Raw genomic sequence first — 13,140 nt, forward strand, 5'->3', positions numbered from 1 at the left:
ACTCATTGTCATTACAAACAAAATTGAATCCTATACAAAATCCCATAAGAGATTTAATAAATACAGCTATATTTAAAGGTACACCTAAAAGAGGAGATGTAACATTATTTATCTTGTTATTTGTTATTTCGATCATAAGATTCTTGAGTTTTAAAAATGCCAAATGACATCTTTAAAAGGAATTTCTTTAAACATTAATGGATTGAATAATCCGTGTAAAAGGGCAAGCCTAATAAGATACATTAATCTACACAAGGCCAATCTAGTCTTCCTGCAAGAAACCCATCTCTTGAAAAAGATATTGATAAACTAGCCACTAATAAGTATGCAGTATTGGTTAGTTCAGAGCACACTCAGAAAAAAGAGGAGTGGCTATTTTATGGAATAAAAGTATGCCCATTCCTAAAACCATTAAGTCTTATCAGGATGACAAAGGAATGTTTTGTATGGTTACAATACAAATTAATGGGAAGACTTGCACTTTAATTAATGTATACTGGATACCTGGAATTGGTATTAATACAGTGAAACATCATATTGATAAGATCATATCATTCTCTATAGGGATATTATTTTAGCTGGTGATTTTAATTGTATACTACATGAAAGTGATACTACCACTATAAAGAAAAGAAGAATTACATCTAATGCAAAACATTTAAATGGTTTTGCTAATTCTTATCATTTGAATGATATTAATAATCAGATAGAGTCAAAATCATTACCATACACCTTTTTTCTAACAGATACAAAACTTATTCAAAAATAGATAGGGTCTTTATTTCTAACCAGATGGTAACAGATTTAATTAATTCCAAAATCATTTCATGTCCTATATCTGATCATAACTCAATTGTTTTGAATTCATGATAAAAATACTCATAATGTTCAGATCAAAAGGATACCAGCATACTTAACTCAGCTAAAAGACTATAAAGAATATATACTTTCAGAAGTACAACATTTTCTAGACATAAATAATACTCCTGAAGTCTCCATTGTCTATGTTTGGGATGCCTTAAAATCATATCTATATGGACAAAGTATCAGATGGTATAATAACAAAAGGAAATCTTGGGATAAGGAATTGTTAGATATTCAAAGTAAACTAGACTCTTATAAACATAATAATAAAGAAAATATTATGGACAAGAAAGTTATTGAAGAAATAAACAAACTAAATGAGAAATACAAAGAAATTTTAACTCATAAAGTTAAAATAACTTTAGAGAAATACAAGTTTTTGTCTTATTCAATAAGCCCCAAATACTTACATAGACTTAAAAATAAAACAAAAGATTGAATAAACAAAACCATATCAAAGAAATCTTTTCTCTAAGGAAAAGAAGAATGTTTCTAGTATACCAGAAATACTGGATGAATTTAGAAATCACTTTCACAAGATTAACCATAACAACATTAACATGGAACCTAAAGATAAAATAAAGGAGTTTATAACCACAAACATGAATAAAAAGCTTAATAAACAACAGATTAAACTATTGGACAAGAGTATTTCATATACAGAAGTTATTACACAAATAAATAAGCTTAAATCAAACAAAGCACCGGGTAATGATGGTATTATACCAGAGATATATAAAATCCTTTCTAAAACTACATATTCATTAATACATAAGGTTTTTATTCGGGCCCAAACTGAGTTAATAACCCCCCCATCTTGGCAATATACATTTATTTCACCAATTTTAAAACCTAATAAAGATCCAACTAGATGTTCTTCATATCGACCCATCTCATTACTTAATGTTGATTATAAAATGTTTATGAGTATTTTTGCTGATAGATTGAAGACAATTATCCCAGGCATTATAGACATAGATCAGACGGGCTTCATTGTAAATAGAAATACTTTTGATAATATAAGAAGAACTTTAACATTAATTGATTTTGCAAATAGGAAAAGAAAGATTTAACACTTATTAGTCTTGATATAGGTTCAGCATTTGATTCAGTAAGTTGGGACTATCTGTTTACCTTACTGAAGTGCACAAATTTCTCTGATGCATTTGTAAATTTAATTGAGCATTTATACAAAGGAACGCTGGCTTATATTAAGGTAGGAACATATGTTTCACAAAAATACCCATTCTTAAAGGTACAAAGCAAGGATGTCCACTTTCTCCACTATTATTCACTTTAGTAATGGAGCCTTGGGCTAATTTGATTAGAAACAGTACTGACATAGAGGGTTTTGAAATAGAAGAAAATACAACATCAAAAATTCAACTTTTTGCAGATGATGTTCTAATTACATCAGCAGGATCTAATTCTTCTATGCAGTCTTTATTTGATAAAATGATGAATTTTAAAAGTATTTCTGGTTTAATATTCAATGAAGAAAAAACTAAAATACTACCTATATATACACGAAAAAATTAGTGATTTTACTAAATATGTACCCAACTCAGGTCAGATAACTTATTTAGGTATAATACTATCTAAAGATATTAAATCTATTATATATAATAACTATAATACCTGTTTTCTTAATATACAAAATCTTTTTAATACCTGGAATAATATGTTTTTTACTATGGAGGAGAGACTTACAATTATTAAAATGATAATATTCCCCAAGATTTTATACTTAATACAATCAATAATACTTTCACCTACAAAAATAACTATCAAGAAACTGAATACACTAATGTTAAATTTCTTATGGGCACCTAATAGACCTAGGATTGCATTAAAGAAACATACTAATAGCTGGTCTCAAGGGGTATTTCTTTTCCAGACTTTAATTTATATATTATCTCTTCTATTATAAAAGTTATTACTTTATTAATAGATCGGTCATATGTCAAAATGGAAAGATTATTGGGAGCTAATTAGTATGCACTTCATGAAAATCTCCTTAACACATAAAAATATGATTATAAATAACTCCATGTTGTGGTTGCTAAAGGAATTTTGTACTTCACCTATTACACCTAAACATATGGTCTGTCACCCATTAAATATTATTATTAGTTATCGTAACTTTATATTCATGCACCCTAAGTATAGGGAATGGAATTTTATTGTATTCCCTATAATTTATACTCAGGGTATGCTTATGTCATCTACTTCTGAAGGAGCTCATTTAGCTATAGATAATAATCTAAAGTACTGGTATCAGCTGATATCTGATAATAAAGTTAAAAATCTAGATTTCTTAAAACAAGAATTTGATCTAAGAGAAACTTGCTGGTTAGAGGTTCAGATCTTTAGACAACATCTCATTGATAGAATAGATCTAATGTCTATAACAGTTAAAGAATCTATTCCAAAACTGATTGATTACTTGATAATAAATTTACAGTATAAAGTTTCTGATAAAGGTAAACTTTCATATATACATAAAATTATCAGACAAGAAACTTTTACAATGTAGATTCATACTGGAATTATTTCACCTCTATTAATGGGGACCCACCAACTCAACAAGATAAACAATATATATTGGAATCTGCTTACAGAACTACATCTTCCATTGTCTGGAGACTTTATACATGGAAATTCTTACATAGATCTTTTATACACCTTTGATGATGAATAAAATTAATAATAAAGATAATCTATGTAAGAGATGTAATGTAGAAATTAATGCTGACTGGGCTCATATGTTTTATGACTGTATGAAGTTGAAAGAATACTGGAAGTCAATTAATGAATTTTTGCAGGCTCTTTTTACAGATAATTTCATTATTTCTAAGTCTCTTATATTATTCAACAACACCTGTACCTCAATGTGTTAAAAAGATTAAGCTTCCCTTGTTATGGTCTATTCTAGCAGTGGCTAGGAAAATAATAACTAGAAATTGGATTTCAGATACACCTCCTTCGTTCAATGAATTCAAAAATGTTATGAATATAATGTGTCATATGGAAATAAGCACAATTAGAATGAGAACAACTAGAAAAACATCACATTTTATTGTATGGGATAATTTACAAAATTTGTTAAAAAAATTCTAATTTCAATAGCACAGTATTTTAGTTTAATTAATTGATCTGATTGTAGTGGATGTCTTTGTAAATACTTTAGTTGTTTTGTTGAATATTATAATAATACCTATTTTCAATTATTTGTATAAAATTGTTATGATATTTCTCTTATATGTTAAAACAATAAACTTGTTTTAAAAAAAAAAAAAAAGGGGGGGGGAGAGTTGCACTCCTCTACCCCAACTCCTTCTCCATCATACCCTACTCGAACTCTATTCCCCAATTCTCTGTAGCAGAACTCATCATAGCACATCTAAAATGAACAACTTCCAAAGCCTTTGCCTGGTAGTCGTATACATTCCACCACGTAACAATACTCCTATATTAGAAGAAAATTTAGCCTGGACCTCCAACAATATCCACAATGAAACCATAATTCTAGGCAACGTCAACATAAACTGGCTAGATCACATTAGCCCCTTTCCAAATACATCCATTAATCTCTATAACTTCACCAAACTTATTACTAGTGTAACCCGGCCCAAGAAAAACAATTGCTCCACTGACTAGATTTTAGTATCGGACCATAATAAAATCTCCTCTGCAGGAGCTCTGCCCTGCGATATCAGTGACCACTATTCTGCATACATAACACGCAATATCTCCACAACCCCACACCAGCATCAATTCAGGCTCACCGGAAACTTAATTTTGACCCAATAACTTTCAATGAAACTCTGAATAAAATTAACTGGAATATTCTAAAATCTTTGCCTCTTGAAGAAGCTGTTGAATTCTTCAATTCAACATTCTTAAGCATACTCAATAGAACAGTTTTATTCTCTTGTCTCACAGAGGGGCCAATCATGCAATCTGGCTATCTAGAGATACCAAAAAACTTATGATGTCCAGAGACAGAACATGGAAAAAATGGTAGAAAAGTAAAAACCCCATAGAACTCCAGCTATTCAAACAGCTACGTAATCAAATAAAACGTCTAGTCATTAAAGATAATATATATATATATATATATATATATATATATATATGTCTCCAAAATGACTGTAACCACAACCCAAAAACATTCTGAAATTCTGGGAACCAAGAGTAATCCTTGCCTAAACCCTCACAAATCTCCAGCAGAGAAAGCCTCACTTTTCAACTCCTATTTTACTGAAACTATATCCAAACTAGCAGCCACCTTTCCTCAAACTTGCCACAAGCATAACCCAATACCAACTCAGCATTCCCAAACAAACTCTTCACTGCATCCATTCTCTCTCTCTCTCTCCTATTCCTACCTCCACTATAATAAAGCTCCTAAAACTTGAACCCGGTAGTAGTGCCCCAGATAATCTGCCCCCAAAATGCTTGCAACCTTCAGCCAGATCCATCAGCTACCCCATCAGTATTCTCAAAAATAGATCTGTCCATGAATCCTACATACCCTCCATCTGGGAAAAAGCCTACATCATTCCCCTACACAAAGGTGGGAACAATACAGAAATCTCAAATTTTTGCCCCATAGCTATTTTATATATATATATATATATATATATATATATATATATATATATATATATATAGATAGATACACACACACACACACATATATATATATATATATATATATATATATATATATATATATATATATACACACACATGCATATATATGTGCATGTGTGTGTGTGCATATATGTGTATGTGTGTGTGTACATGTATGTATGTATATGTATATATATATATATATATATATATATACATATATACACACACACACACATATATATATATATATATATATATATGCCATGCACACCAGTGAACTAGCCTGTATTGCTTATAATGTTGCATACAGGTATAGCAGTGTCCCTCCTAACACCTCCAGCAGATGTTATAGTGCCAGGACAGTGTGTGTGATTACCCTCTGAGTGTGGATGTATCACAAGAGTTGTACAAGTGTGTTTGTGCAGAATCATCTCTGATCACTCTAAATCACATACATGTCATGTCAGAAGCATGGGCTTACAGGTGGTGGTATTCTGATTATGTCCATGATTGATGTTGCTTCTTTTAATGACCATTAGCCTTTACATGTGCCCCCTTGCTGGAGGTCTCTGCTGAGATTACACTCCTATTCAGGCAAATCAGTATGCACAGCTTCACAATATGCACCCTACCCTAATTGTATGTCAGATCCCTGATAGATGTCCTCTGCTTTATTCATCTAAGGATGATTATCTCACACAGAGGTCCTCCCCATTATTATGTCACCTTGTGTGGCAGTCACACAATACATATTTTCACTATGCAGTCCCTACTGTACCATGTTGATATGTGATTGATGTTGCTGCTACAACCATCTTCCATTGACATGCCTGCATCTGCTGTACATTAGGTTGTTTCACCTGTCCTGATTCCTTGCCTTCATTCCTATAATTCATCTGTGTGTCCCTATTCAATACACACACTTCCCCTGAGTGTTTATTTTACATGGCAGTTCATGTACCCTTACAGATCATTTACACAGCTTCAGTACAAAATGCCATGAATGGGATTTCACAATACTCCTCACCGTAGATAAACTGTCCTGTACTGTACTTGGACCATACACTTAACATTTATAACTCTCAACTGTCCAGATTTCGAAAGAATGTCCAGATGTGTTCCTTATCAAATTTGTAGCTTTTTGCCATATGACTGGGATGATCTCAGGACTGATTTGACTCACTATTACATACATTTGAGTTTCATACTTCTAATCCTTCAGAACATGTATCTTAACACAAACCCCTGTATGTACATTTCTGTATGTCAAATATGTCCCTATTTCTGGTTCACTGTCCCCCCCATTATGTTGGCCTTTGTCCAGATGCCTTGCACTTAAAGCATGAGCGCTGTGAAGCCCTGGCGATCACTGTGGCATTCCATGTGTGAAACAGCAGATTGACAGTGCTCTGATTTAAACAGGAGTGCTATTAGTGTTCACTTATACTGTTTCCTGGCCAATAACCATTGGCGCCAGAAGCTGTTAAAGACTGGGGGGGTGAGAGGGGCACTTAGTGATCTAAAAAGGGCAGTTTTTTAAAACTATTTACTACCACAACATAGATTCACTTGGAGGACATTTTAAGCTTAGCCAATTCCTTTTTGGTGCTTGAATTAACATTTCCTGATTGGTCTTACCTATCCCATAGGTGATAATTGTATATTAGCCCTAGTGAGAATAACTGTGATCAAACAATAAATAATTTGAGGGGACCCATATAAGGGATGCAGCATTTAGGAACTGCCTCTATCCATTAGTGGCACGAAGTGCAATCCTGGAGCACATTTTCTATTATATATCCTTAGATCCAAGTTGCATTTGAATATGGACAGGAATGAGCTTTGTTTTACTTAAATGGATACTCTGCTCTGGAACAGTGGTAGCCCGCATGATATATATCCATCTCTCCACAATATTCAGTTTAGATACCTAGACCGAGTATTTCTGCTGCCATTTGACTTGCTGAGATTCAGTAGGTCCATCTGTATTTTGCTGGAGGATGCCTTGTATGCCAGATAAGTCACCTGTAAGAACTCTGTAGGATACCGAGTACAGTGCTAAATCTTTGAGGTGGTCCATGCAAGACCTACTGTTTAGGACTTGTATCCTTTTAGTAAGGTATCTCTCTGGGTATTCCAATTGTTGCATGGGTCTGGACAGATTCATGCCAAAGTGGGCATTATACAAAATGACTGACCTAATGAGGGTTTTGTAAAGGGGGACAGTAACAGCTCTAGATCTAGTCACAATCAATTTGTTTATAAGCTGTGCAATACAGAAATACTTTCTTATGACTCTGGGGCACAAGTTGGTTAGGTCACTGTAGACAAAAGTTCCCAAATGCCAAACAACTGGGTCAGTTCTCAAGGGGCATTGTCAATTTGGCAGTTCCCTGGAGCAGATGACTTCCCAAAGGATATGATAACACATTTTTTGGAGTTTGGTTTAAATTCATAATTCTGGCACCAGTTATTGTTTGGGACAAACCTTCCTGCATAATGGTTAAGTCATTTTGGGATTTAATAACTCTTCCTAGCTTGTAGTCATTTCAAACTTAGTTGGCCAAAGCCCTTTGGTATTTCCTTTTACTTTTTTTTTTGCCTTCATCCATTGCTATGGTGACAAGAGTAAAGCTTAAAATTTGCCCATGATTCTGAGCCTTTCACATTTTCTCCCGATTCTTGCCCTAAGAGGTTGAGAGATCAGAGCATATGTTGGACTGCCCCTGATTGTGTCATATGTTTGGTCTGTTCCTCATATGTGTGATTTTCTGGCAAATTTATGAGGACTGCAAAACTTAAATAATGACAGACATGAGTTTCAGACAAACACTGAGACATTTGCTAAACAAACAATACTGTCTTGCAATGAAAACAGACTTAGCATGAGCAGTAAACTTATTCTGCCCTGGAAACTCTCATTCACTGAAATGGCATGAAAACCCATATTCATTTTGCATCTGGCCAGTGGAGGGCTAACTAAGCTTACCTCTGGGCTGTTTTCAAACCATAGGCTCCTTACACATTTTTAGGGCCATGCATACATGTATGTGTTCTTTGATTCACCTTCCTGATTGTATTAACCTGATTATATTAAAGTATATTCTTTCTACAGCACCACTTGTTAGAATGTGTTTTAAATTTGTAGTTTTGAACAGTCTTCTAGTAAGCAATGAAACAAAATGCATACATCAATAATGATAAAACTACCCATTTTAGAAAATTTCAACCATAAAAGGTCACTCAAACGTCTGTCATTACAATCCACCAATATCAGTAAATATGTAAAATCTCTGCAGAAGTTAAGTCATCTAAATAATTTCAAATTAAAGGGATCTGTCACTAATGAGGTTATGGCTAGCAAACAACTTTATATTTCATTGTTTCATCTACAAATAAAGTGTCTGCTGCCATTGAAGAATAAACTGCCTATGTTACATTAAAAAAATGATAAGCTAGTAATTTTGCGATGGGGAATGGATGGCAAACTGATAACAGGTCCAAAGGAGAACATTTATAGGACTGCAGCATCCACTGCTTTTAAAGTACAACGCAGTACAGTATCAGCGATCCATCTGCATACTGTGGGAGTAGAACCACAGCCTTCTGCATCAAAAGCAAATATACTACATGTTACTAACAATGCAAGCAATGTTTTCCCAACAACTTGTTTTCCCCTGAAGCTCTCAGCTCCTTGTAAAATCCACTTGACACAACTAAATCTCTCAACTCCGCAGCACAAGAAATCTGGAAAAAGCCAAAATTTATTTGGGGGCAAAGGCCCAAAACCAGGGACACATTTTAAATATTGGTTGTATAATCTTCGAAAGTTGCTAACATAAAGTGTTTTGTTTTACCATTTGTTTCCTGAAAGATAGGAAGACTGAAACTTAAAGGGCTACCATTATTTAGTGAATTCAGTTCTCACTGATTTGCCAGAAAACCACAAATTTTAAGAGGAACAGACCAAAAGTATAAGCCAAATATTCTGTGAAAATCAGGACACTTAAAAGCTATGGACTCAACTCCCTGAATCACATGTGGTGGTATGGGTAAAGAATTCCAGCTCTTGCTTTGTACCAAAGGTACAGGGTTTGAGCCCGAGTAACATTAACCACCAGGTATACCTAACTGGGTTATATTTTCACAGACACAGACACACACACACCCAGATGCAGACATCCACACACAGATGTAGATGCCCACACACCCACACCGGCAGATGCAGACAATCACACACTCGCTGGCAGATGCAGCACTGGGCAGCAACTCCTGTGTGCAGCATAAAATAAAAGAAACGCTTGTGTGCAGCATACAAACAACTTCTGTGTGCAGCATAAAATAAAAGAACAAACAACTCGAGTGCAGAGGCAGCATAACGACTCCTGTATGCAGCATAAAATAAAGGAGCAAAACTCCTGTGTGCAGAGGTAGCAAAACAACTCCTGTGTGCAGCATAAAATAAAAGAAACTCCTGTGTGCAGAGGCAGCATAACGACTCCTGTATGTAGCATACAAACTCCTGTGTGCAGCATAAAATGAAAGAACAAATTCCTGTGTGCAGAGGTAACATAACTCCTGTGTGCAGCATACAAAACTCCTGTATTCAGTGAATGACCTAAGAAGAAAGCATCATACTTCATGATGTAATAAGCCTGATTGCAAATATGTTCTTACTGCAGTTTATCAAATCACCTAGTGTACTATATCAAATCAACTCAGAAAAGAGATGAGATTTCATACGGATGTCCATTACAAATGACCTCATGTGGCTAAACCACAACAAATTATTCAATGATAATTACTTTTAACAAACAAGAAAACAAAGCAATAAATATCAATGGAGAAAACTTGCAGCTAATTTTATTATAGGTAAGAACTTCATTTTACCAAGATCATGTCTGTTCAATAAAACGTACCACTAACAAATATATGCCTAATTCTTAATATTAAAGGTAAATACATTCTCTGATTAACAATAAAAAAAAAATCAAAAAAAAGAATACAAAACAACTAAATAAAAGCAACTCCATGATGAGTCATTTCACCAGCAAAAGTCTCAAAGAACATCAATATGAAAACGGATGAAAGATTATGAATGGACAACTACACAGGATGCAACAAGCACAGAACTGACCATGATGTCTAGCCAAAATCACTGTTCCTTTAACTCTGTTCCATGACTTACTAATGAAACAAGCTATTCTATTCATGTTTACTGCTTATATTAAAAATGGTATCCCACTTCCAACAAAACATTAATATTCAAGAAACGCTTATTTTAAACTGCAGTTGCCAGATGAAAAAAAGGACAATTTCACTAGTAAGCTACAACACTTCTGATTGCCTGACTTCAGTCATTAGCTCTGGACACAACAGTGACACTGAAGAATTGATGTGGACAACCTACTCATCCATGCATGGAGATATAACTATAAGGGCATCAGCACAACCGCAAATGAGAAAAAAAAAAAAAAACTAATTAAGCAGCATCCTGCGTCTGCTCTTTAGGAACCAGAGCTCAGTTACACAATCAGCAAATGTTTACTAACACCCTGCTGGTGGCTGTCACTCACCCAAACTGCCTGCGAACCCATCCATGGCTGCAGAGGCTGCATAAAATCTCAAGCGTCTGTTGCTGCTGCAAAGAAATCACTGTAGACTTAGCTAAATGCTGTGGTTGGTTGCCTTCCTTGTTCCACCAGCTGCCTTTCTGTTCCTCTAGCTCCAAGATTATCAAATGCATGTAGCAACTCTTCTGTAAAGGTAGCTTTACGTTTACGCACACAAGCAGCACTCGAGAGATTCGACATCAGAGACTACTGCTGGTATGGATCTTTCGAGTTTCCAATTCTGCCTGGGAGCTGTGTGCAGCATAAAATAAAAAAACAACTTACTGTAACAACTCTTGTATAGCTAGTTGAGTTAGTTAACCTCCACGCTATTTCCTGTCCAGCTAGTTTAACTTCTGCATTAGCGTGCGATGCATGGGTACTCCTTTACCGAGCGCAAATGAAAATCCACTTCTTCCCGACAGGCCTTGCAGCTGTAAAAGTGTGTGTGGGAGAGGTGCTCGCTCTATGGTTCCGGCTCCCATGCCAATAACACTGTTGCCAGCAATGAAACCTTGCTTATTTATGTTTAAATGAGGTGCACAGCATGAATATGCAATGAGCACTAATGCTCACCTCTCACACATGTAAACTCATCGCGGAACCTACACAGGGTTTATTTAATCCCGGAGGTAATCTCATAATGAGTTGTGATACACCAAGTCTTTCATCATGCAGGTAGTGCTCAGTAAGTTAGCTGTCACTATGCAGGGTATTTTAATGCACACCTTTATGGTTCAGTTACTGGGATCCTTGACAATCAATACAGTAACGAAATCTAAATACATTAAAACCATTGTGCGTTGTGTATTTATTATATATGATAGCTTATACTCAGGGGTATATATACATTTTACTCAAATATTACCTCAGTCGTAAGCACTTCAAGTCTTCACGTGTTACGTAGTAGTGAATATCACAAAGTCTGTAATCCTCTGCAAGAAACTAGAATAAAAAGAAAAACAGCAGCAGTTATTTTTCAAACAATAAAATCTTCTCTTACAGTCAAAAATTTACATTTTTTTAAAGGATTACCTTATAAGAAAAAGTCACCAAGCAAGTGACTCCTATTTCATTTCTACTATAATAATGACTTTTAAAAAATGTATATACAGAAACCTGGTATATAAAGCATGGATCTGCCTTAAATTTCCTATGGCGTACACCCAAAATAACATCTCCACCTCAAAGTTAGAAACAATGATTACATTTAAAGAGAAAAATCTGCTATATTAGTTTCAATTAATGAAAGATGAAAAGCTACATTCTGTTGATTATATTAACAATAAATACAGATTAGATAAACACGTGGCTAGATGTACAATCCTTCAGACAACATGTAGAAGGCGAAATTAAGTTAATGCAACCAAGGATAAGAGATCATATCCCAAAATTAATTGAATACCTAATATTCTTAATGCAACAAAACACATTGGGACAGGGTCTCTTACCTAAATTATACAGAGTTGTAAGGAGGGAAGAAAATGTTGCAATGGCAATTACTGGAACTATTTTACCCAAATTAATACTAGTCCTCCAAGTGAAGAAGATAAAAAAAATTCTAATATCTTCTAAACACACAACTTATCTCTTAGATGGAATCTCTTTACTTGGAAATTTTTGCATAGATCTTTCTTCACACCACATAAAACTGAATTCATGTTCAAGAAGAAACAAATTTGTTGGGGATATAAACAAGAACTTAAAGGGGATTGGCAACACATGTTTTTGACTGTACTGTCTTAACGCCTTATTGGAATAACAATCTCTTTTTACAGTTTTTTTGGAGATAAACTTGTTTTATCTAAATCACTAATCCTTTTTCGTAGTCCTACTCCTGTGTGTTAAAAATGAAATTTCTCATTTTGTGGCCTATACTAACTGCAGCAAGAAGGGTTATAACTCAGAATTGGAAGAATGAATCTACGTCCTCTTTCAATGAATTTATAAATATTGTAACTGAAGTCTGTCACCTGGAAATCATTACAATTAAGCCAAGAACACCTCTTGCTACAATGCATGA

General features: G+C 34.4%; 1 long non-coding RNA gene across 1 annotated transcript in view; it reads right to left on the reverse strand.

Annotated features, from left to right (window-relative positions):
• LOC122806193 overlaps positions 1 to 13,140 on the reverse strand; it is a 100,711-nt gene that overhangs the window by 49,067 nt on the left and 38,504 nt on the right. The window contains exon 2 of the long non-coding RNA XR_006365488.1: positions 11,986 to 12,062. This is a non-coding gene — a long non-coding RNA (uncharacterized LOC122806193). The remainder of the gene's footprint in view (positions 1 to 11,985; positions 12,063 to 13,140) is intronic.

This window comes from Protopterus annectens, chromosome 1.part1 (genome assembly GCF_019279795.1).
Source record: "Protopterus annectens isolate FY-2018-M chromosome 1.part1, PAN1.0, whole genome shotgun sequence".
Taxonomy (NCBI): domain Eukaryota; kingdom Metazoa; phylum Chordata; order Ceratodontiformes; family Protopteridae; genus Protopterus; species Protopterus annectens.